This window comes from Myotis davidii, unplaced genomic scaffold (genome assembly GCF_000327345.1).
Source record: "Myotis davidii unplaced genomic scaffold, ASM32734v1 scaffold205, whole genome shotgun sequence".
In the NCBI taxonomy this organism is placed as follows: Eukaryota; Metazoa; Chordata; class Mammalia; order Chiroptera; family Vespertilionidae; genus Myotis; species Myotis davidii.
Window position 1 is genome coordinate 6,341,008 of NW_006297573.1, and position 26,670 is coordinate 6,367,677.

A 26,670-nucleotide genomic window follows, 5' to 3' on the forward strand; every position below is an offset into this window, starting at 1 on the left:
AATCAATGGGAAAGTATTCTCAAGTGAGAGTTAACAAACGAGAGAGAGAGAGAGCGTGCGCGCGCGCGAGAGAGAGAGAGAGAGAGAGAGAGAGAGAGAGAGAAGAAAAAAACAGTCACCTTTAATATGAACTTGAGAGGTCAAGTTGAACTATGAGATATGAGTACAAGTTTATACTAAAAATAAAAGTACCATAACAGCCAGAGTGATAATAACACAAAAAAAAAATGAAGGAAATTTACCTTACATAAAGTCAGCTGATATTTTGGTGGTAAATGTTTAATTACCTGTTGTTATTGTAACAACAAATGCTGTTTTCAAATCCAAAAAAAGAAAAAACATTATTGTGTGTAAAAGTGAGGCATATCTCCAGCAATGCCAGCATTATAATTAATGAAAAATGCTTTAATTCTTTTTCTGGAAATTAAATCATAGCTTTAAATGCACAACTGAGTTGGGAACTTAATTTGGAGGCAATATCCCCAGTTAAATTAGGTATTATTGTTAATAAGAAATGCCTTAATTGTTTTTCTGGAAATTAAATCATAGCTTTAAATGCACAATAGTTATGTGCCTAAATGAAACTCGTCCTTGGGTGAATATTCATTTTAATTATTCAGCATTTTTTCCAAAGAGAAGCCCATTTAAATGAATAGAGTTGGGAACAAATACTTTTTGAGCTACCACAAAACAAAAGTCAGAGATATTTGTGCATTAGTCTTACAAGTCAAGCTGCCTATAAAAAATTGTGAAACTTTCTCTTCCTAAGATGATATTTACATAGTCATAAAAGTTAAAAGAAGCCCTAACCGGTTTGGCTCAGTGGCTAGAGCGTCGGCCTGCGGACTGAAGAGTCCCAGGTTCGATTCCGGTCAAGGGCATGTACCTTGGTTGCCGGCACATCCCCAGTGGGGGGTGTGCAGGAGGCAGCTGGTTGATGTTTCTCTCTCATCGATGTTTCTAACTTTCTATCCCACTCCTTTCCTCTCTGTAAAAAATCAATAAAAATATATCTATATTTAAAAAAAGTTAAAAGAAAAATTAAGTCCAATCTTTTTAATTATGGCAATTAAATTTCATATTTAAAAGATAGTAAGTATAATAAGTTTTGATTCTGGGTAGTACTGTCTTTAAAAAATGTCTGCCAAATTATAACAATGGATGTTCTCAAAAATAGCAGTAAAGTTCTTTCTAATCCTGAAATCATCTATGAACTGGGGTAAATTTAGACATATCTGTGTTCATTATTGTAAAAATATAATGCTCATTTGTTAAGCATTTCAGTGTATCAGTCTCTATGCCAGCACTTTATGTGCATGACTTTGCTCAATTCTTACCACTTTATGAGTTGTAAGAGCTTATTTATCCTCATTTTAATGAGGAGTCCTGGAATTATAAAAGTTATAAGTGAGGGTAACTTGGCTATGATACTTATATATCATAGCTAAGATCTGACCACCAGTTGTGGTTTTATCTACTACTAGAGGCCCAGAGCATAGGTTCATGCACCGGTGGGATGCCTCGGCCTGGCCTGTGGGGATCAGGCCAAAACTGGCTCTCCGGCATCCCCCGAGGGGTCCCGGATTGGGAAAGGGCGGTTCTCAGGTGATGCACCCTGGAATCAGGCTCCCTCCTCTGGTTCCGTGTGTATCACCTGAGAACCCCAGCTGCCAAGTCACTGCAGCTCAGCAGCTCCTGCATTGAGCATCTGCCCCCTGGTGGTAGTGCACGTCATAGCTACCGGCCGGATGGTTGAATGGTCGGCCAGTTGGCTGGTCGTTTAGGCTTTTATATATATATAGATGGTAGCGATTTTTAACCTTTTCATCTCATGGCACACACAAACTACTAAAATTCTGCAGCGAACCAAGAAATGTTATATTTTTTACAAATCTGACAAAAAAAAGTAGATATAATTTTAATTCATTCACACTGGACAGTTATCATTGTCATGACAATCCAAGGGACAAAAGGTCAGTGTCCCTAACTGGTCAGTTATTGCATGTTTTAAAAATTCTTGCAGTATTACAGGTAAAAATTGCTGCACTATTGTATATTTTCCTTTAACTAAAGATAAATCCAATATTTTGCAATTGGATGGGAATATGTCAACACTGATTAATTAAAAGCCAAAATGGTCTTTGTAGATGATTATTCAAACAAGATTCATTCAATATTACTTGGCCCAAGCCAATAACTGTACTGGTTCACTTATTCACTCATTGGACAAGTACTAACTATGTAACCATTATGTGAACATCACCTAGAGCACTGTCAAAAGTAACTTCCTTCCATAATGAAAGCTTATTGTACCATCACTGTTCAGTACAGGTTTTGGACACCTAAAGTGCAGCTAGTGCACTGAGAAACCAAAATTTTAATTCTGTGAGATTTATGTTAGTTTATATTTAAGTGTAAATAGCCACATGTGGCTAATGGCTAGAATACTAAAGATAGCTCTAGATACAGAGTACAGTTCACAAAATAGACATGGTCCTTAGCTTCATGGAGCTTACAATCTAGTGGAAGAACCAACATGAAATAATTAAAATCTACTTATATAAAAACCCTGGGTGTAACATCATGGCCAGAACCACAACCAACCAGAAAGAAGTCAGTCCTGTAGGAAATGGCTGTGGCCTCCCCCAGCTGTTTCCTGAAGGGTGAGGTTTCAGGCAGGAACCCACTCTCAGGACGAGGTTTCAGGCAGGAACCTGCCCTCGGAGCGGAGGGTGGAAGTGAAATGATTTGTAATGGATCTATTATTGAAGCTACCTTTGGAAATACTATATCTATAGATAATATTAAAAATATATCTAAATGTGCAATTCTTTGTCCAAAAAATCAGCATGTTCAAAAATTAAATGAAGAAATTTGGGATAAACTTGATGGAGATTTTCACACATATTTGAGTGATGATTCCATTGATTCCACAGATATGTTGAAAAGGAAAATTTTCCCATCGAATTTCTTAATAGCATTACTCCCTTGGGAATGCCGTGTCATAAATTAAAATTGAAAGTGGATGCAATCATCATGCTATTGAGAAATCTCAATAGTAAATGGGGTCTTTGTAATGGTATCAGATTTATTATCAAAAGATTACGACCTAACATTATTGAAGCTGACGTATTAACAGTATCTGCAGAGGGAGAGGTTGTTCTGATTCCAAGAATCAATTTGCCCCCATCTGACACTGGCCTCCCATTTAAATTGATTCGCCAACGGTTTCCCGTGATGCCAGCATTTGTTATGACTATTAATAAATCACAAGGACAAACTCTAGACCAGTGGTTCTCAACCTTCTGGCCCTTTAAATACATTTCCTCATGCTGTGATCCCCAACCATAAAATTATTTCCGTTGCTACTTCATACTGTAATGTTGCTACTGTTATGAATCATAATGTAAATATCTGATATGCAGGATGGTCTTAGGCGACCCCTGTGAAAGGGTCGTTCAACTGCCAAAGGGTTCGCGACCCACAGGTTGAGAACCGCTGCTCTAGATAGAGTAGTCATATTCCTACATGAACCCATTTTCGCACATGGTCAGTTATATGTTGCTTTCTCTCAAATTTGAAGAGCATGTGATGTTACAGTTAAAGTTCTAAATACTTCATCACAAGGGAAATTAGTCAAGCACTCTGAAAGTGTTTTCACTCTTAATGTGGTGTACAGGTAGATATTAGAATAAGTTTAATCACTTTATCAGTCATTGTTTGCATCACTGTTGGTTTTATATCATGTTTTTGTTGTTTTCATATCATGTTTTTGTCATTTTTATATCATGCCTCTGTTGTTATATCCTTTTGTTACTGTTTATTTATTAATAAGTTTATATATTATTTTCATATACATTTTACTAATTTCCTTACATCTCTCATACTTCTATTATAGAGAAAGGTCAAATAGCAATATTAAAATATCTCTGCTAATTAATTCCGTTTTTTAAAAAAAACATATTTTATTGAATTTTTACAGAGAGGAAGGGGAAAGGGATAGAGGGTTAGAAATATCAATGAGAGAGAAACATTGATCAGCTGCCTAACAACCAAGGTACATGCCCTTGACCAGAATCGAACCCGGGACCCTTGAGTCTGCAGGCCAATGCTCTATCCACTGAGCCAAACCAGTTAGGGCAATTAATTCCCTTTTAATGTGCACGAATTTCATGCCTGGGCTACTAGTAATAAATATAATATTACAACTTCTGTTACTTGCTTAAAAGAAAAGATAGTATTTGTGAGGACCTAACATCAGACTGAGGCAAATCTAGCATCTAAAAAGTATGACATTGAGCAATTCATTCTGAAAATGTTATTTCAGGATTTCCTCATTTAAAATCTAAGATAACTAGTAAAGCACCGAAACAGAGAATTTATGAATTTTTTTCGAAGGACTTTCTATGTTTTAAGACTAATGCACAAAGAGTGCTCTGTTGAAAAGATGCCTATGCAAAAATAACTGAATAAGAATGTTGTTCTTGTTTTCCTATTTCAGGTAATGCTCTGAATTTAAGTGAAATAAAATCAAAGAGAATAAAAAATTACAAAAAAAAGCAGTAAAATCTATAAAATGTTAACTTTAGACACTTCAAGTTTAAGAACCTGGATTTGATGAGAAATGGGAAAGTGAGAGAACAACCGAACTACTATTCCACTTGGGCAGCAATGGGATTTTTTTTATAGTAGCATGCCCACTTTCGGGCCAGTGTCAATTTATACACCAAAAAAGAAAATTTATTTTGCCAATAAAAAATTTATTTTGCCAATAATTATATTCCCGGACTTGAGCACCTGGAATTGAAAAAGGGCAAACAACTCTCTACAGTGAATTAATAAGGCGGGGAGGGGTTGGGGGGAGGAGTGTTTGGATCAATCAGGGAATGGGAGAATCACCAGTAACCTTCATGTTCCTGGATCATATTGCGTGGATTTTTGTTGGGAAGCTAAGATGAATTTGTTTGGGTAAGTAGGATATTTGAGGTCAGGAGGAAGAGGAAATTTGAAGAGGGAATTATCACGAAGGCTGGGAAGGCCACATTTGCATTTCTTTCTTCCCATTCCCATAGTCCCCATCTCTAAGCATCTGGGGAAATGGCCTATAATAAACTGAGGTAGGGAAAACTGGGGGCAGAAGCATGACCTGGTTTAATAAAAAAATGAATTGCTCATAAGAATAAGTTTATTTTGCCCTAACCGGTTTGGCTCAGTGGATAGAGCCAAACCTCTGCGGACTGAAGGGTCCTGGGTTCGATTCTGGTCAAGGGCATGTACCTTGTTTGCGGGCACATCCCCAGGAGGGGGTGTGCAAGAGCCAGCTGATTGATGTTTCTCTCTCATCAGTGTTTCTAACTCTCTATCTCTCTCCCTTCCTCTCTGTAAAAAAATCAATAAAATATATTAAAAAAAATAAGTTTATTTTAATATTTCTATATAGCCCCCAAATTTAATTGCAGCTCTTTATTAAATAAACTGGGTATAATTCAGCTAGCTTAACTGCTGTCCCCATTTTAAGGCACCTGATTTTATAAAGTCAATGCACTAAGAAAACTAACCTACTACCTCGATTGCTAATAGCAGTGATAGGAGGGAAGATAAGTAGTGATAGAAAGCAAGCAGCAGCAGCTCACATTTCGATAACACTATGTGCCGGGCGCTATTCTAAGTGCTTTACATTTATTTATTTTCTGTTAATTGTCACAACAGCCTTATGACATAGGAATCATTATCCTCACTTTACAGATGAGTTAAGCTAGGTACAGAGTTTAATAACATGCCCAATGTCAAAGAGCTAATAAATAGTAGATATGGAATGAAATCCAACCACTTTGCCACAGAGGAAAATAATAGTTATAAAGTTGTTTTTTTACCCCAACTCACAAGGTCACATAGCATCTAAAGGATTTCTTTCTTTTGTTATAAATGTATTATACATGAAAGCACATACATATGTATAGAATAGAACTAACAGGGTAGCTTTTACTTATAGACAAGAAAGGAAAGACATTGGATTTTGGAAGTTTATGAAGTAAAGGCAGGCGACAACCAGATTATTAGAAATAATATCAAGATAAAGGCAAAGGTAGTACCAGAATCAAGACAATGGACCCGAGCGCTTCAAAAGGATCTCGAAATTCTAAACGGGAGTGGCATCGCCTTGATTTTTGTTCAGCCGAGTCCACGTCTATTACAGAATACTTACCTATGGGAACATTTTTCCAATTGTGTAATGGCAATCAAGAAAACCAGAGCTGACTCTTACACCCAACTGTGAAGCAACATGCTTTTAAACACAAGGGGACATAAGAATTATTATGAAAGAAATAGATCAAAAAGTAAAAAACAGACTGAAACTGTAGAGATTTTCCACTTTACCTCTATGAAACAGAATAATACACAGTAGACACTTTTCCTCCAACTTCTGTGGGAAATACATCCTCTCAAAAACTTCAACAAATCAACTTAAAAACATGCACTGCTTTTTCTAACAAAACATTGTTTAGTTTTACTGAGTGTGAGGGGAAAAGATTTCAGTTTTCCTCAATCTACTAAGCTGTCAGCATAGCTTAAACTCAGCAACCTCTTTCAATAGCTTCACTGTATTACATGTCAAGAGAGAAACATGGTTGTTCCTTGTAATACATATTTTCTTATATTTGGTCTCACACCTTAAAGTAGTTTTTTAAATCCATACATTTTGTGTTATGTAAGCAGTAAAAATCTATGAATGAAGAGTATCGGGATGTTAAGTGATCTTTTGGCCTTCTGATGAGCTAAAATCAAATCATTTCAGAAGTTTTTATAGATAAAGTTTGAATCAATCTAATACTACTCCCTTCTAGAACTTATTTTTTTTATTATTCTTTTATCTAAATCCTATCAAAGTAACCCACTGCCCTCAGATCACATCAAATTCCATTGCACAGCATGGTGCTCCCGTGATCTGGCCCTTCGTACCCTGACAGCTGCTTCTTTCACCATTTCTTCCTTCTTGCCGCTTCCCCTGCTCCCTCCAGACCCACCACCCGCACCCCTCCCAAGCTCACTATGCATGAGCCATACTGAAGTACTTTTCAGACTCTTGCCTTAAAGAGACATCGTCTGTCTGGAATATCCTTCCACCCACAAACCTCTGCCACCTTCACCTGGCCAGCTCCTAATCCAACTTTAGATCTCAGAGCTGGGAGGCCTGATTGCTCTACAGCAGGACAGATGCCTCTCTCACATGTTCCCATTAACACTTGAGTCTAACATTAAGATGCACGTGTCATGCTGCAGGAACTTCCTATTTCCTTGTTTACACACAGGATTTTACATTTCTTGAGAGCAGGGCTAAATAATTTTAGTGAATACCAAGTGCTAAGCATAGCTCCTAACATGAAGTAAGTGCTCAATAAATACTTATTTAACGGATAAAAAAGTATGCCGTTAATTATTTTTTACTTGAGCAAATTAAGATTTTTATTTCAAATCTTCTTATTAAGAAAAGACAGAATGAAACAATGTTCTAAAAGCAAGAAAACTTAGTATGAAATATGTTAACTAGTGAAAGAGTTAAAAACTGAAAATACTTAGCATCACTAACTTCTCACCAGAGCCACTTAGGGAATAGAGAGTGTCAACCCTACCCCCGGAAAGTCTCTCCAAGTCACTCCCATTCACACTGTAAAACAGACGTCTCCTTTCTCCTGCCTTCCATCTTGACTTCTCTTATTACCAGCTATCTTCCATATTTTCCCCAAATGGAGTGGGAAATGAAATCCTCTTCTAATCCTATCTTCTCACCTCTCCAGTTGTGCCCCGACAACTCTCTGATGGTGACCAGCAGTCCTACCAGCACCCACCCACTTTCCATGAGTGTTGAGAAAACATCATTCCTGGGACGTCCTAGATGTCACCTTGACTTAGGTTTGTCGTGATTTAGAAAGAACACTCCATGCTGAAGTCAATACTATTCCTCGCTTTGCCAGCACTATTTCTAACTCTGTGCCTTGGACATGTCACTTAAACTAGTAGGTCCCCCATTAGTACTGGTTAGGCTGGAAACCAGGGTCTCTCCAAGAGGACTTTGCAGCTCTGAAGTCCTGGTGCATTCGCTCAGTGACATCAGTGACAAAGGCCAGCATATTAGCTCAGTGACCTGCTTCCTGTCAGATACATTTACCCATACAGGCCACCTGACGGAACAGAACACAGGAGAAAAGTACCCTATCTTGTCAATTGTGGGGAGGGAGTTACTGAAGTCCTTTGATGACTGGAAGTTACCCTCATAAACTCCAAACCTGCCTATAAATAAAGCATGTGATGACATGAGGAGTTTCATACCTTTCTTTTTTTACAATTTAGCTGCTAAGAATCCCTGGGAATAAATAGCACGTGGCAGGACACAGTAGTTCACTCCAGTTAGTTAGCTGGGAAGAAAAGATCGATTTCCCTGCTCTCCCAGGAACTGAAGCGATTTCATTCTGAGATGCTAAAGCAAAAATTTTTCCAGGAAACAAGTGTTTGAATTTTATGTGACATGAGACTCAGTGTTTACAGGAGTGGCGCTTGATCTCAACTGCCACTGTTGTCACTTCAAAGAAGGCCAATTTCGCCTAGAGCCACATGGCTGCTTCCCTGCTGTGAGGGAAATAGGATGGAACAAAGTGGCATGCTCTTGTAATGGCTGTAGGTGCCAAGGCAAAAAACCAGACTCCAACCAAAGCTCAATCCTTAAGATTTAAAAAAAAAGAAAAATGACTAGCTATCAGTCTACTAATATAAGTGGGCAAAGGATTCACAGCACGGGTCACCGCTACCCACAAATTATCCCCAAACATATCTACTGACCTTGAGAACCTTACAGAGGCTCAATGACAATAATGTGCTCTTACAAAAAGGACAGTCCTACTTGCTGCTCCCTAAGAGCAGGGGTGAGCAAACTTGCCCGTAAGGCAATTTCCTAACACCCAAAGACAACTTCCTGAGCCCTAAAAAAAGTCAATATTTCTGCCAAGAAGGAAAATGCTTTGTGGATGTTTTTTTTGTTTTGTTTTTTTCAGAGCTACTGGAAACAATAAAAACTTACTGAGTATACCCCAATGCTTTCATTGTGTAACTGTTTCATAGTAAAAGGAACATGTTGTGAAGATAGGCAGCTTTGAACGTAAGTCCTGACTCTACCATCTCCCTGTGACTTTAGACAGATCATATCCTCTCTAAGGCCCTATTTACTCATCTGTAAAAATGAGAAGATTGTTAGCTGGATTATATGCAAAATCACACATAGATCAGTTAAGACATATTGCCTACACCTCTATCTCTCAGTTCCTTTTTGACTGATCTGCAGGCCTCTGCTCTTACCCTAAACATCCTTCGTACTAGCAGTTTTATACGTTACATCTATCAATTCCTCAATTTCCACCCTGTTTTTAAAGTCCTCCCTGACCAACTCAACATTAACAACTTCTAGTCCTTTGGCAATTATTTATCGTGTTTCGTGTTTTTTAGTGTGGCTATGAAGAACCACTCTGATTTAGTCCTTTGTATCTCTAACACAGCTCCAGGACTTGGCAAACTAACACAGTGTTTTGCAAAATAAATACTGTACTAAAGCTGTGCCATAGTTTTACATGTGTGTGCTAAAGAAAGTCCATAGAATTTTAGTGACCAAAGCGGAACATTATTATCAATATAAATGTCCTCTGAAATGGACACAAATGACCCCGCCTGACACAAATGACTCTTATCTGAAGCAAAACTTGCGAAATAGAAACTTATTCAGAAGTACAAAATTGAATTAAATATTTTAAAAGTTAACTTAGCAGAATTTCTACAGTCCCAATTAGATAAAACCCCCAGTTATAACTGAGTTGAAGTACCAATTTAAGTATTGCTGTTGGTGTGGTCATGTATCAGTTATGATTTTAACATCTGATCTGAAAAGCAGAACTTTGGTGAAAGTACCCCTATTTATATCAAGGAGGCTCAGAACTGACTCAGAGGAAAACGTATTATCCTCTGACTCACTAGGACCACTTCCTGAAACACCCAGTGTTTTTCTTGGAAGGAAGTCTAACAAGTGGCATTTCTTTCAAACACTGATTAGACAAAATTGAAGTCTAAAACAAAATGGACAAAAGATACCAATTTCCCTAAGCCGACCAGGTTCCAAAGTGGAGACCATCCCATAGACCTATATTATCTGGCCACAAAAGGGAAAACTTTAAATACACTAAAAAAATAGATAATCCAAGGTATATTATAATGAATAAACCACTGAAGATTTACACATATCCCTTTTTATACCATAATCTCTTAATAATAAAGAAACAACTTTATGATTTTAATCTGCACAATTAAATAATGTTTTAGGCTTTTGAAACGGTCACTTTTTTTCAAGGTAATTCTTTTTTCCTCTCTGTGTGGCCAATATTTCATAATAATTTCCAAAAACAGTAAATAACACTCAGTGCTTATATGGGCCAAGCATTGTTATACATTCTTGGCCCCCATTAATTCAAATGATAATCACTATTCCTCCAAACGGCAGATTCTATTATTATCTATATTTTACAGATGAGGAAACTGTGGCGCAGAACCATCCTTCCCCACTATCACACGCGGTAAAGCCTCAAACCCAAACAGACCAATGGAAGAGCCCAGACTCTGTTTCCACAGTATGTCTGTGATTCCCCATCCCCACACTGGGATGCCTGCTAAAACTTAAACATACTTATGCACAGAGACACATGCACATGTATAATTACATATTCACATTTAACAATCTGTGCCAAAATTTATGTATGTCCTTTTCATATATTAGTTTATTAATTCTACCGTGACTATTATATCACTAGGATTTGGGTATGAATAAAACCAAACCTTTAATCTAGAAGAAGAACAATTACTTAGATAAGCTTTGAAACATTCCACTGTCCAGATACGTTTATGTCAATTTAACTTGTTTTTTTAGTTCTAAAATATTGGAAACATCTCAAAGAATTATAAAAAACACCAAAATGATTCTGCCCTGGACACAGGCCTTAGGGGAGAAAAATAACACATAACATTTCCTTCTTCAAAATAACAAGCAATTATACTGAATCTTGCTGTTTGTTTCCTCTTGAGTAATCTAGACTGGAGGGATTTCAAACACCTGACTATCGCAGTATTTTGCTTTCAGTAGAAAGACCATCCTTTCATGTGCCAAGTCAGCTAATAAGTGTTCAATCATATCTATAACTGATTCATAGAAACTAGTTTAAATATTAAATGACTGCATATTTCTAGTTCTTAATATTTGAAAAAGAAATTCCAGGTTAGCTAATGATGCAGACTATGCACTTTGAAATCAGCCACAGTCACTCTGACCTTCCTATTATTAAAGAGCAGTTTAACAGAAGGGCAAAGTTATCCCAGAAAGGTGAAACCCATAAAGCAGCAGCCCAAGGAAATGCAATATTTCCTAGTGGTAGCACCACTCTGGGGTGCTGAAGATTCAGAGGGGCTCTTGAAAGCCTGCCAGTGTGATTTTAGGGCCAAAACAGAGTCATCCTGCTTCCTAAAAGTATATAATTTACCCAATCAACATAGTGGATAAAATTTTACCCCTGGAAATTAATTAATTCACATTAGTCAAACAAAGTAGGGCCCTCTGTTTGACTATGTTCCACCCTCACACAAATGTGCAACCCTTTCCCCATTCTCTTTCTATGTTATAAATTCCTCAATGCAACCAAACTTATAAATGAAAGTATCTTAATTTAGAAGTTCAACTTTAAATATGAAGAAATAAGCCCCACAAATAGGAAGTATTTGAGTTTTTAACTTAATTAAACCTCTAAGCCTGATTATCATGATACTTGGTCACCCAGAGAACCTGGGATCACATGTTTTAGTACCAAACATCCTCACCCTAACTGGTCATTTTTAGAAGAGTGGCTATATTCATTCTTTGTCAAATTTATTCCTGACGTTGCAATAATGCAAATTCACTTTTCCTTCTCAGAATCATATCCAGGTAAAATGCTCTTCATTCTTTTTTCCTGACTTTTCTGTGCAGACTGTCTGCAGGTCAAGCTCCATTCTGATGCCTTGACAACTGTTAAGTGGTCTATGGTAACAAGGGATTATGACCAATCTGAGTAGTTTAATATAATTAGGTAGTCTTCAGAAAGGAGAATAGTAGCTTTCACCCAGGCAGTCCCTGTACTCATAATTATACCAGGAATTGTCAAGCAAAATGTCCATTCATTTTCTATGAATTCAGTAAATTTTGCTGAGGGCTTTACAGTGATGCACAAAACAGATCTAATCCTGTCCTCAGAGCTGTTAGGAGATACAATGACCTTCTTTGACATTCCCTTGAATTTGCCAAGCTCTTTCCATCCTGGAGGCCTGTCACACTCTGTCTGGAATAGTTATCCTCTTTGTCTTTGCTGCCTAACTCCTGTATCTCAGCTTAAACGACCCCTCAGGGGAAGTCTTGCCCTGGCCCACCAATCTATATTAGATCCCTCATTACATGTTTTCATAGCACCCTGAAATCTTCTTCATAAAACTTTACAATTAAACACATGGGCCAATATTTGCTTCATATCTGCTTTTCAAAAATCCACTGCTGTCTGGCACATCTTCTATTGATGCAGACTCACTTTTCTATTTTGCACATTATAGTGAAAACATTTTAAATCTCAGATTTCTTTAAATTTTTCTTTACATTTTCTTTATAACTCTAAATACAGTGTATTCAAAGGTCTCCAACCCATCCTATTTTTTGCTTGTAAAATTTAACTGATTTGTTTATATCTTATATCTTATAATAACTAGCTAAAGTTATTACAAATGTTTACATCTGATATCTATTTAGATAATTTCAAGCCAGAATTGTGAATAGACATACCCAATTTTTACAAACAAATTTTCTCCACCATTTTCTTATCTGGGAGACTCGGGCAAACATGAGTCCCATTATTAAATGTGAAACTTCAGTCTAACTTATCCTCTATGAGCCTAGTTCCATCCTTTGTTTTGTTTTAATACTTCCTTATTGTTGAAAGTATTACATATGTCTCCCTTTGACCCCCATTGACCCCTTCTGCCCTCCTCGGTCACATGTCTGAAAATGTAGCCCTCCATTTAATATAATACCAGTTTCCATTACCTAAAAAATATGGAGTATAACTTTTTTTGCTCATGGGCTATACTGCAGGTCAGGGGCTGACAAACTTTCTGTAAAGGGTCAGTTTGGGGGCTTGGGGGGCACATATGGTCCCTGTTGTTATTCTTTGTTTTCATTTTTGTTTTTAATAACCTACTAAAAATGTAAAAACCATTCATGGCCCCTAGAAAACAGTGTGCTGACCCCCTGCTTTAGGTTCAAAAACACTCATTAATTCTTAACATTCACCATTACTTATCCTATTACCTGTATAATATTTGGCTCTTAATCAACACTCAATTGAAGAACTCTTCTCTCTACTGTTTATCAAACCTCCAGTTTAACAAACACTGATTAAACATGTGTTTACATATGAGGTAACTGACTACCTAAAGAAATAGCAATATGTACTATAAAAGAACAAATAAAGCCTTTTGAAGTCTTTCCTCTCTTTTTCCTGTGTTTTTCCCCCTGACCCTACTACAAATCGGAATTTACCACATAATCAACTTATTATGCTCTGACCTCAAATTTCTCTTATCATATTCCTGTGTATAAATTGGTGCTAGCTTGAGTTTCTTTATGAGAATCTGATTAGGCTTCATGTGCTATAGAATTGGAATCCCCTCCGGCTTATTCTCCAGTAAGCTCCCTACTTCCAACTGTAGCATATTCTGATAAGTTCACCTTTTTGTCCCCAACTTCCAACGCAATCATTTCTTCTCTTCTTCCTTAGTTCAGCTCCCCGCTTATTGCTAACTATCCAATTGTTCTCCCTTTTTATGTATAATCCCAATGGAATAACTGTGTTGTTAGTTCTGTTATAGCTCCACCTCTGACCATCTGGGTATTTCTTAGGCTGAGTACCTTTCTTTCTTTCTTCATCTATAATAGGGGTTAAAATAGTGATGCCAACCAGACACAGTTAAGTGCAGAGGAAATACACATGTGGAAGTTATTTATTTACAATCTACAAAGTGCCCTGAGAGACCACGAAGGTCTGTAGACGTTACACTTGATTTAAGAACAGGCTCTGCCATTTATATTTATGAGTTATCCACCTTGGGCAAGTTAACCCCTGTAAGCCATTTATTCCTCATCTGTAAAATAAAGACAGTAATAACACCTACTTTATAGTGTTTATAAAAATTACGTGGCATAATCCATGTTCAGAACTTATCAGAGTACCTACTACATAGCAAAGGCTCCAAAAATGTTAAACGTAATTATAATTACTTAAGGGTAAGATGTATTTTTACTCCAGGGGCCATAGGCCTTTTATTAACTTCTCCGTCTCTACTTGCATTTGAGCCTATCTATGTTTCCATTGGTAAAGGTATGCGCCCCCCCCCCTTTTTTTACAATACTTATTAAACAAGTTCTTTGACATTTTGCTCTGTGGTACTGGGTTCCTCCTTACAGGGACTATTTAGTGTCTTTCAGCAATAAAAGAGAGGGGAGAGGGCGAATTGAAATGAAGAAGAAAAAGAGAGTGAGAGAGAGAGAAAAAAAAACTATCAGCTCATACTTTGTATGTTATCAATTAGTACAGTCAGTTCTGTTATAATGCAACATATGCATTCCAGAAAACCACAATGCTATGCAAATCATATCATTAAAACCTCTGGGCTTATGGGGGAAATGGTGTGACACATAAAATAAGAAAGGAGCCTAATAAAGACCATAGAACAGTTTTACATATGTTAAATCAGTGGTTCTCAACCTTCTGGCCCTTTAAATACAGTTCCTCATGTTGTGACCCAACCATAAAATTAGTTTTGTTGCAACTTCATAACTGTAATGTTGCTACTGTTATGAATCGTAATGTAAATATCTGATATGCAGGATGGTCTTAGGTGACCCCTGTGAAAGGGTCGTTTGACTGCCAAAGGGGTCGTGACCCACAGGTTGAGAACAGCTGTGTTAAATGGTTAAAAGAAAATAAAAAACTGCAATATGGCACCTTACCTTGAAAAAGACATGAACTTTGCTTCTAGAATTGGCTGTCCAAAGGGCTGCAGCTGGTGAGTTATTGTGAAATGATGGGAGAAGAGTTACCTGAAATAGAAGGGAAAGTTATAAAATGAGATGTGATGGCTATAGCTTACAGTATGCGGTGAAGTAAGGTAGCTAGAAGATATCTAAGGTGTGTGCTTGTGTATCCTACGTGGCTTGGTGAAGTTTCCTATGTTCACCTACAATCGCTCAGATAAAATCACGCATAAAAAATGTAAGATTTATATTATACTCAAATTGTTCCCTAATATCAACAATATCTCATTTTCAAAGCAAGCATGATAGCAGAACTGACAGTACTATTACAAAACTGAACTTTTGAAAAATGTTCTGACTCAAAACTGTAGTCACTGTTACAAAGCCAATGTTACTCTTCAATTACCTATTCAGCCCAAAGCTTTTACCTAGAAAAAGTCATTCTTTCCTTGTCAGTCTTAAGCCACTAAACATCATCTAAGATCACTCTTTGTTTCTTCAGCTTTCACTGTGGGCCGCAGCTCTGATTCAGAGAACCACACCATAGTTGTTTAGATCTCTAGTTGATTCTCTGTTCCTAAATGTCCATTTCAACAGAGCAGTGAAAAGTCTTACGGTCAATAACTCACTATCATGTCAGTCATTCTATTTATTCAGTCACCCAGTATTTACAATGAGCATCTGCTGAATACAAGGCGGCATGGGAGATACAAGATGAACCCACATCCAATAAGAGATAGAGACTTAACTCAGTGGATCATTTAAAGTCAGAAATGTTACATCTGAGGTGTAAAACATTGTAACACATGTAAAAATAACATTAACACAAGACAGAACAGGAAGTACTTGAAGAAAATGCAGAAAATACATAATAGACTACTTTTAATGTTGGGAGAGAGGGCCAGAAGAAATTTAATGGGGGCAACTGGTAGACCTGAAGGATGATGTAAATTTTGGATATGAGGCAGAAACTCCAATTGAGGTATAGGTAAAGAGAAAGATGGGAAGCGGGAGGTGTAAAGCATAAAAATCAAGAAGCTTAAGCCATAAAATGAGCTACGTGGCTACAAATGATAAGTTACATCTCAGACCTTGAGTTTTAAATGATGAGAAATGGGAACGCCAGTGACAATTTTTATCCAAAAGAGTGCAACGTCAGTTGTGAATGGGCAGGAAGGAGACCAACTGGCTTTCACAAGCCCAGACTTTGAATAAACTGAGAGACTACATTCAAGTCTTTGGAAGGAGAGGGAAGAGCAGCAGGAGGGCTTTTACCAACTACAATCCCAGGCTTTGTGTCCAAGATTGATATGCATGGGCTCTACCTAATGGATACTAACTGTGCCGCATGGTCCGGTAAATTGTATAAAACAGTGGAATAAAGAAAAATTATTTGCAAATGAGGGAAACGTATTTTTTTTTAGAAACAATGAAGAAAAACAAAGAATGCAATACTAATAGTAATAAATAATATTGTCAGATTTTTAAATATGACTGTTCAAATTGCATAATTAGTAGAGCTAAATAATATGACCCTGAATTACATAAATATCTCCCATAACGCATTCTTAATATTCACAAAACTATAGAAATGTTCCTAAAAGCAAAGCCTTCTTGGACAAACGTTCATGTGAGATCGACGGCAAGTTTAAGAAACACACATAGCAATTCAGCTCAGATTTTACCCAAGCAAGTACAGAGAGAAAATATTTCACAGATTGCCTTAAATTTTAAAAAATATATTAAGAATTAAAACTATCACAAGTTTCTTCTAATCAAATTCCCAAATCTAGTTAATATATTCCATACACAAGATTCTGTATACAAATGCCACAATTTTGAAATAAAAGAGCGTAATTTCTTCACATAGCTGAAAAGTCTGTTTTTAAGTGCTTACATATCAAGTTAAACAACTAAAAATACATACACAGCCTGCTAGTGTGGTTCAGTGGTTAAGCGTCAACCTATGAACCAGGAGATCACTGTTCAATTCCCAGTCAGGACACATGCCCAGATTGTGGGCTCAAACCCCAGAAGGGGGCATGTAGGAGACACCAATCAATGATTCTCTCCCATCATTGATATTTCTATCTCTCCCTCTCCCTTCCTCTCTGAAATCAATAGAATTTTTTTTTTAAAAAAAACACATTCACAAACTTAACTCTAAAATAAATTTTAAAAAATACTTGTTTAATTACATTAGAACTATCCTGTAAGGTAAATAATCAAAAGCACATGATCACCTAATTTATCATTATCACCTACATAAAATTTTTATACAATTCAACTAAATTATTACTTACAAGACTAAAGTATAATGAGCTGATTTATGTTCCCCTTAAAACTCCAAGGATGCCCTAACCGGTTTGGCTCAGTGCATAGAGCTTCGGCCTATGGACTCAAGGATCCCAGGTTTGATTCTGGTCAAGGGCAGGTACCTTGGTTGCGGGCACATCCCCAGTGGGGAGTGTGCAGGAGGCAGCTGATTGATGTTTCTCTCTCATCAATGTTTCTGACTCTCTATCCCACTCCCTTCCTCTCTGTAAAAAATCAATAAAATATATTTTTAAAAAAAACAAACTCCAAGTAAATTCCCCTAAGGAAATCTCATACCACCTACCCTGATGATTAATGACACAATTTCATTGAAAAATAAACTAAAAAGGAGATTTCTCTAGATAACTTATTTCAGAATTATGTACATAAAAAATGAGTCTAAATGTCTTATCCTCTCTATAGTCATTTCCTCTTATGTGCAATTTACTTAAACGGAAGAACTGTTTCCAAAGGTAGCTATTGAAAAACAGAAACTTTTAAAGCACTCCAGGTACAATAGCCTCCTTTAGGTGAGAATAGGGTGGGCAAAGAACAAATATTTTATATACCATTCCCAGGGCACATAGGAAATTTGTACTCAACTAACATCTGCCTTAAAATTTGGCCTGTAAAGCTGACCAAAGCTTTGTCACAGGGTAAAACGAAATCAGGCCATAAACATCTCAAGCCACCTCACCTACTGATGCTACCAAAGCTGCATTCAGTGCCATTAAAAATTTGTGTACGTTGATAATTCTCCTATGATGTAGGAAGTCTTAATAATAAACAAACACTTCAAAGGAAAATCAACATTTTCAAGACTATATTTCAAAAAGGATCAATACAGCCATAACCACGGCACTTGAACACAAGAATATTACATTTCCCATCACCAAAACATGGATGTAACCAGTTATTTACTTTTGTTCTCTATCTAGCGATATAATATTTATTTCTAAATACTAAAACTTAGCCTTGCACCCAATTCCTAGTAACTGAGCAATAACAAAAAGGCTCTTTCTGACTTAAATTAACAAATTGATAAGAACTACAAAAATATATTAAGAATTACATATATTTGTCACTGAGGTCAAATTTTATATTTAAAACATTAAAAGTACAAAATTGGATTTTTTTAAAGAGTTGGTCTTTTAAAACTTCCATTAATTGACTATTTAAACATTTACAAGTTCCATTAATATACAGGGTTTAAAAAAAAAAACTTTAAATACACATATTCACATTTCAGGCCCAAGAAAATGTTTACACAGAAATTTGGCAGTGTTAAGTCTGTGGAGTCAAAGCCAATAACAACCTAAGAAGCTGAACTCAGTTAATAAGCAAATTTTCATAGTACAACTAACATTGTGTAAACAACCCAAAGCAGTTAATATTTATGGGATAATCACAGTCTTTTGCATATCATATTAATTTAAAAATAACTTTCTGAAAGTCTGATATGTCTGTACTTTCCCAACTGTTAACAGTCAACAGATATCTTCTTAGCTATATTGGAGAACTTATTCTCTTAAACACCCTGACCTAAAGGGAGAAAATCCTTTAAATCTCCATCTCCATAAGCAAGAAGCCAGGAGGCAGGACCCGATTTCACCAAATTCAGAATCCACTTGGAATTCCAAATGGGAATTTAAAATTATTAAAGAGCTTACAGAGACTGAAAGGTCTACAAATACCCTCAATAATAATTATGCCTTTGAGAGCCCTCCTTAGCAAAGAAAATATTTCACAAACTCCAACTTACCAGCCCGCACAGTCCAGGCAAAACTCCGCTACGAAGTCCTCCAGGCAATACTGAGAGGGCATTTCTCTCACTTCACTCTTGGTGCCAAATGACCTTTGGCTTATCAACAGAGAGGGTGGAGCTGGATGCTTCAGTCTCAGCAATGTACCATACTGAACAAAGTTTCTCCTTTGGTTTCTCTGGGGAGTTAACTAAGACTTCCTCTTCTTGTTAAGTAAGTAAACACAGCCACTACTGCATTTCTAACTCTTCCCTAAGGTGGCAGATTAAAGCTTTAAATGATGCAAATAATGATGGTTAACACTGATTGAGAACTTACTACGTGCTCTAAACTAACACTATACAGGTAGACACCATTATTACTCCCATTTTAAAGAGGTGGAATCTGAGTACCAGAGATTAATCAGTAAGTTGTAGGAATTTCGGATATAGCAATTGGGCCAACTAGGCTAGTGAAGAAGACTTTCCACTATAAACAAAAAAGATAAGGAGTGTAACAAATTTTAAAAATTAAATACAGAGGGTACTTGCTGTAAAGAAAATTATAGAACATGGACAAAGTGGTAAGCACAAAAGCAAATACTGCCAACTGTGGCTGCCAGGAATAGTCACTGGGGTCTCTTTAGCGCTTACTGCTACTTGAAATTGGTAAGGAAATGCCTCTCAAGAAGAAATCAGAATAAAGTGCTCTCTCAAGAGAGCTAGATTTCTGGCTTTGCTTTTCTGAAGAAAAACCCGAACAACTGTAGGTAGCAGCAGGGGACAGAAGAGGTCTTGGGCAGGTATAAAGTTGGTACCGAGGTCTTCCATAAAACCAGAGCCGTCTTCAAAGGGCTGTAATCGCAGTTAAAAATGGTGAGTGGAGCAGAACAAACCCACCCTTGTCTTAGAAAGACTTCAAGGGACCTTGTCCCTGAGAGTCTGGATGAGAGGGCAGGGGAAATGCTACATCCAGAAATTACAAGCCTACACCTGTGACACAACAGTTTTGAGGTTTGAATCTTATTTGTACAAGAATCTCCAAGCTAAGAAATTAAATAAACTGGGTCCTGGGCTAGTGATATCCTTGGACTATTTGGAATAAACAAAACAGAAAACCATTATAAATAACACTCCATAAACAAGGCCACGTGGGATTTCTACAAGCTAGAAAAGTAACCCAAACAAAACAAAAACAAAAAAACAATCCCCTTGAAGATGAGTTTATAATTTAGGAATTACAAAATGTGTGAGGAAATGCTTTACTGTGACTGAGCATTAATAGATATATCAAACAAAACTTAGCACTCAACTATTTTTTAATATGAAGATGCAAAAATAAAACCACATTAAAGAGATGGAGGAAGGAAAAAAGCCTATAAAGAATAGAACACTGGACAAGAAGAGATAAACCAAAGAACTTATATACTTATATGCATAGCCCATGGACAGGGGCAATAGGGTGGTAAAGACCTGGGGGGTGAGGCAGGTAGGGACTGGGAGAAGGGGCGTAAAGGGGGGGAAATGGAAGACATCTATAATACTATCAACAATAAAATCTATCTATATAAAAGGCTAATATACTAAGTGTCCTTCCCACCTTCCTAATGATCGCTATGATGCTCACTGACCACCAGGGGACAGACGCTCAATGCAGGAGCTGCCATGATGAGCACAGAGAAACGGCACCACAGACCTGGCGCCCAGAAAGCAACACACAGCTTCCCCCAAGTGGGACACGGGCCCCACCACCACCCTGGAGCGACAGCCCACCAAATCCCAGCCGAGACTGCAGAAACCCCACGGCGCAAAATGCAGCCCATAGCCCAGCCCAGCCAGGAAATGGTCACTGTGGGTGCTGGGTAATGACCTCATGTAGCAATGCCTGGCTTCCTCTCCCTAGCGACTAGCTAGCCTACTTGGAGTTAATAGGAACACAAGTGGAAACATTTTACACTTTAACCAAACTTCTATGAAGTGTTTTCTGTGCCTCATCTCATTTGATCCTCACAGAAGTCCTGGAATAGGTAGATAGGAGACTTGGTGGAATCCTATTTCCTTTTCATTAGCCGGAAAATGGAGATTTAGAAAGCTTAGAAACTTGACTCATCTGAAAAGAAGTAAGAAATGGTGGATCTTGGAAATGACTTCAGGTTTTGTCACTGCACAGAATATAGTCAAACACTGCTGCAGTTAAATATTTTACCCTTTGTTCTCCCTGCGTGATCTACAATAATAATCTGCTTCATGTTATTTACTGCTGGGTTTCTGACAACTACCTGAAAGAGAAGTTGGGGTGCTTCACTGGGCTGGAAAAAGTTTAGCTAAATCAGAAAGCAGGTCTAATTAAGCAAGTTTATTCTACATCTATAAAAGGCCAAGTGGACTTGCCCATGCGTGATACATATAAAGCTCGCACTGGCGCTAATCGCACACATGTGTTTCCATCTGTCATTGTCGATAGTGAATTTGGTTGACACTTTTATTATAGAGAAAGGGCAAATAGTGATATTAAAATATTTCTTCTAATTAATTTCCTTTCAATGTGCACGAATTCGTGTACCGGGCCACTAGTGTGTGTGTGTGTGTGTGTGTGTGTGGAGAGAGAGAGAGAGAGAGAGAGAGAGAGAGAGAGAGAGAGAGAATAGAAAACTGAATAAATAGATAGGTTTTAAAAAACCAAACAGGATTTATATAATTACAAATATGCACACTGCTCTGAAATGACCACCCAGAGTTTTCATCAGGTTTCTGTAACTTAAAAAGGGAACAGTGTCACTATAGATAGAAATTTAAAATCTTTTTAGGAAAACAATAATTAATGCCAGAACTCAGTTATCTGTCAGAACCTACTCCACACCAACTTTTCTCTACCATCTTTCAAGCTCCTGACCAGTATGTCCTCCAACTCCCCATTCTGGGAAATTCTGACCCATCCCCCAGGCCATTCTGAACCATTTCCAGCACTCTTGCAAAAAGGTGAAGTGGAAACAGTGTTGTACCATAAGATACCATTTTCAGGACTGAAAGGATTACTCACCAGTTGCTACAGTGCTACCAGCATACAGCCCTCAGCCATCAGCTTTCTTGAGAATGTCCTTGGCTAAAGAGTCTGCTCACAAAAGCTCATGCGCCCTTCCCAGGGCAGCCCACATCCAAAATGGGTTTGATACCATTGTAATTAACCTAGTTATTAATAACAAGAAAGGAGCAAAGGAAAGGCCAGATATTATAGGCATGTCATTTGGGCAGCTTCACCAGGAACTACAGCTTTACACTTCCCAGGAAGCCACAGTCTGTTCTCAGCAAATCGCTGAGGGAAGGGACTGGACAGGGAGAATAGACACATGCCCACTAAAGTTGGGGTGATGTTGGGAAGGTGCTTGCTGTCAGTCACACCTGGGAACAGGTTATCGGTCAGAACTGGCATGCCACTGCAAGGGGGAAAAATCTGGGGTACTTAATTCCCTGAACAAAGAAATTCACTCTCTTGTGCTCTTGTGCTTTGGGGACCCTTGGGACTGTGGTTGCTTGGGGCGTGCTTCCCTGCATTCACCCACATGGCCCATGGCCATATGGACCTTCACACACAGTGGACTAATGGACTGTAACTGGCCTGATGCTGAACTGGACCCGGCTGCAACATGGAAAAGAAACTGTGGACACTGGCTTTTTTTTTAGCTTTACTGAATCCCCAGCTGCACTTCTATGACTGGATGGGACTTTGGAAACCCAGGGATGTAATTCCATGCAAATGAAAATCACTCACCCACCCATGCTAGTCTCAGAAAATTATTTTTCTCGAGATATCATAATGACCCCACCCCCAGCACTTGGAAGGGGATACCCCAACTTCGCCAATAACAGACTGACATGGGGAATGTAAAGACGTGACCCTCTCCTCAGCTAGAGACAATGGTGAAGAGCCAGTCCCGCTTCAGAGCTCCCCAAGGGTCAGATCCCCACTGAGCCTGCATGGCAGCCTAACTTCCTCTCTGCCCATTCTGGTTTCTTCCTTCCCTTCCTTCCACAGGGGTTGATCCTAAGAGAACCTCCCAACATACTTCCTGCACACTAATTTCCACCTCAGGGTCTGTATCCCAGGGAACCCAGACTGCCTGCAACAGAAGGACATCAGGAAAAAAGGGCAGGATGTGGGGCAGCATTATCAAGGGAGTGACAAGAGAAAATAATCAAGTTTTGGAACCAATGTAGAGAACAATATAAAGTACTAATAATATAAGGGAAAGCCTTTTTCAAAATGAAAAACATAATCATAAAATTCCAACCGGACATTTCAATGTATCATTGAACTCAAAGGACTATTAAAGTATATCCCAACTCCAACCCCTGTCATTTAGAAGATAATATCTCTTAGGACAATGGGTCTGCTAACTGTCAGAAATGTTACTGTTTAGAAATAGACCCATTTATTCTTCTAAGACATCATTTTTCTAATAAGTTAACAAGTACATTTAATACCCTACTGTTAAAATAACAGAATTCTGATACACTTTTCGGCTCCAAATCAATGATAAAGATGTTAATGATCCCGCCAAAACCGGTTTGGCTCAGTGGATAGAGCGTCAGCCTGCGGACTGAAGGGTCCCAGGTTCGATTCCGGTCAAGGGCATGTACCTGGGTTGCGGGCACATCCCCAGTAGGAGATGTGCAGGAGGCAGCTGATCGATGTTTCTCTCTCACCGATGTTTCTAGCTCTCTATCTCTCTCCCCTCCTCTCTGTAAAAAATCAATAAAATATATTTTTTTTAAAAAAGATGTTAATGATCCTATATAATAAAAGCCCAGTGACAGAATGGCGGAATGACCAGAATGACCAGTCAACCAGTTGCTATGATGTGCACTGACCACCAGGAGGCAGACACTCAACACAGGAGCTGCCCCCTAGTGGTCAATGCACTCCCACAGTGGGAGCACCACTCAGCTGACAGGGATAAGCAGCACTCCCACAGCAGGAGCAGCTGCTCAGAGGGCAGACCCATGGCCGCTCAGCTGACTGGGATAAGCGGTGCTCCCACAACTAGGCGATCCCTACAGGCCATGCCCCCCCACCAGTGCACAAATCCCGTGCACCAGACCTCTAGTCTATATATATAAAAGCCTAATATGCAAACTGTCCCCGTGGGAGTTCAACTGGGAGACCAGGAGTTTGATTGCTCGCTATTATGTGTGCTGACCACCAGGGGGCGGCGCGGAACGAAGGAAGGCCCCAGCCGGCAGCTGGCAGCCGGGGAACGGAGGCCCTGGCTGGCAGCCGAAAGGCCCCGATCGGCCAAGTCTAGGGACCCTACCCAGGCCTCTAGTAGTTTCATAAAAGGGCTAATCTGGTACATGCTGATATATGACTAATCATTATGCAGAATACTCACAAAAAGCTGCAATGACTAACACCTTAATCATTCATATGCATACTCAGGACACCAGTGACATGGCACAATCTAAGCAATGCTCATGGGGTGTTTCTTCCCTCACCCTTCTAAGACAGGGCAATTAACAGAACTAACCATAAACGTTATATGTTTGGAACATTATAGATTTGATTACCACACATTTTCCCATTAATCACTGAAGGAAGTTAGAAACAGCACACACGCACACACACACACATCTCTATGAGTAACCTTGCTCTACATTCCACACTTTGTAACCACAAATATGCTGGCAGATAGGACAGGCTGTAGCTAAACCTATCAACGAAGATCACTGGATCCAAAATGACATGAAGTCATTCACATAAATCGTTAGGACAGCCAAGAATAATGGATCAGCAGTGTCACAATCCATTCATCTTGGAAATATAGCAGAACTTGATTCTCAGTTCCTGTACACTTCAAACTCAGTTCCTCATTTATATATCATTCCTTCCTCTCCTAAGATTCACTATCTGCTTTCTCTTCTCTAAACCAACCCTTCTTATCTTTCTAACTTTAAAACCTTTTTTAAAATAGGAATAAGAAATTAATGAGCTACTAACAAGACAAAATCCAAACGAGGTTTCTAGAAGAAACTCTGAACTACATATGACCAAATCTCAATTACATATAAGCTAAGCTAGCTAAATTTGTTTGGGTAGAATGACCAACCAAATGTTTTAACAACTTATCTGGAGAAGGAATAGGAGATGCAATATTAATTCCTATTTTGGGAGAATCATGTCTAACTACTAATATATTATAGGTATACAAAAGGGCAAACATCCATGGTATGTGAATGAGAGGAAGAACTAATTGGTTAATATAAAAAAAGATTAAGTGAGTCACTTTGGGTTTGAGCTATTGTTTGGTCATAGAAACTGGATTAAAGACAGAAAACAAAAAATATATAAATGGGCACTGCTTGGGGTGAATAAATAAAAACATCAGAGCCAACATTATTCATTCTTCCCACAGAGTGGGAGAATGAGATCATAATTAAATCTTCATGTCCACAACTGGCATGAGTCTTTTATAAGTTAGGGAAATACTAATTTCACAAAGATGAACTGCAAAATGGTGTAACGGTATAAAAGTGAACAAAATGGTAATGTAATTTTGCCTTAAATTGACAATGTTTAGGCCTATACTAACAGAAACACCAAACAAATACATTTGATTATAGATTTTAAATATCATTTTCAACCTAGGAATCACTGTATCGTTACAATATATCACAATCTTATTTGGCAATGTCAATCAAAAAGTCAAAAAAAAATGAAGAAAATGGTAGAAGAAAGAGAAAAGAGTGATTTCTCATTTCTATTCATGTAAAGTGTAAAGACCTCAGCACTAGGAAACCCAAGGCTTGTTTTCACGCACCAAGTCTGCCACTTAATAGCTCTGTAACCTTGAGCAGTAACCTAACCTCCCTCAGCCTCCATTTCCTCACCTGTAAAATGAGATCAATAAGACAAATTTATAAATAAAAAGATCTCATTCAGATCTAATACTCTAGAAGACTTTCCAAATTCAAATTTAAAAAAGAGAAAAACTACTTAATTAGATTTTGGCCAAAACATAGTAAATGTCAGTTTTACTCTTTTCAACATACAATGATAAATTTCCAGAAAAGTTAACTTACCAAATAGACAACCTAATGATAAATGAGGAGAAATTATTCATTGCTAGAAGGGCATCTGTAAATTCACCTCACAAATTATCAAACAACACTTTGACAGAACCTCCAATTTCTGCTGAAATTTTCCCATTTAAATACAGACTCTGCTGAAACACAATAGATACAAAGAATTTCTTAGAGACATTGAAAATGGAAGCTTTTGGCATATAATACCAACATTTCCCATCGTTAAGATTTCGCCTTTCACCTAACTCAAGATAGTGCTAGCACACGGCATAACTGGTTTGCTGAATGCATACCAAAAGAACTGACAAGATGTTCTTTATAAAACAGCATTTTTTGAACATAACATCATCCCCAAAAGCTGTGTTATCCATAGAAAGGTTAAGCTCCTAAAAGA

At 38.0% G+C, this 26,670-nt stretch overlaps 1 protein-coding gene across 1 annotated transcript in view; it reads right to left on the reverse strand.

The window, feature by feature from the left end:
* Positions 1–26,393, reverse strand: part of EPS8 (epidermal growth factor receptor pathway substrate 8) — a 110,814-nt gene extending 84,421 nt beyond the window's left edge. Inside the window, exons 1-2 of the mRNA XM_015570182.1 lie at positions 26,274–26,393; positions 15,116–15,205 (exon numbers count right to left, since the gene is read on the reverse strand). The gene's annotated coding sequence lies outside the window, so the exon portion shown is untranslated. The remainder of the gene's footprint in view (positions 1–15,115; positions 15,206–26,273) is intronic.
* Between the last annotated feature and the right edge of the window lie 277 nt (positions 26,394–26,670).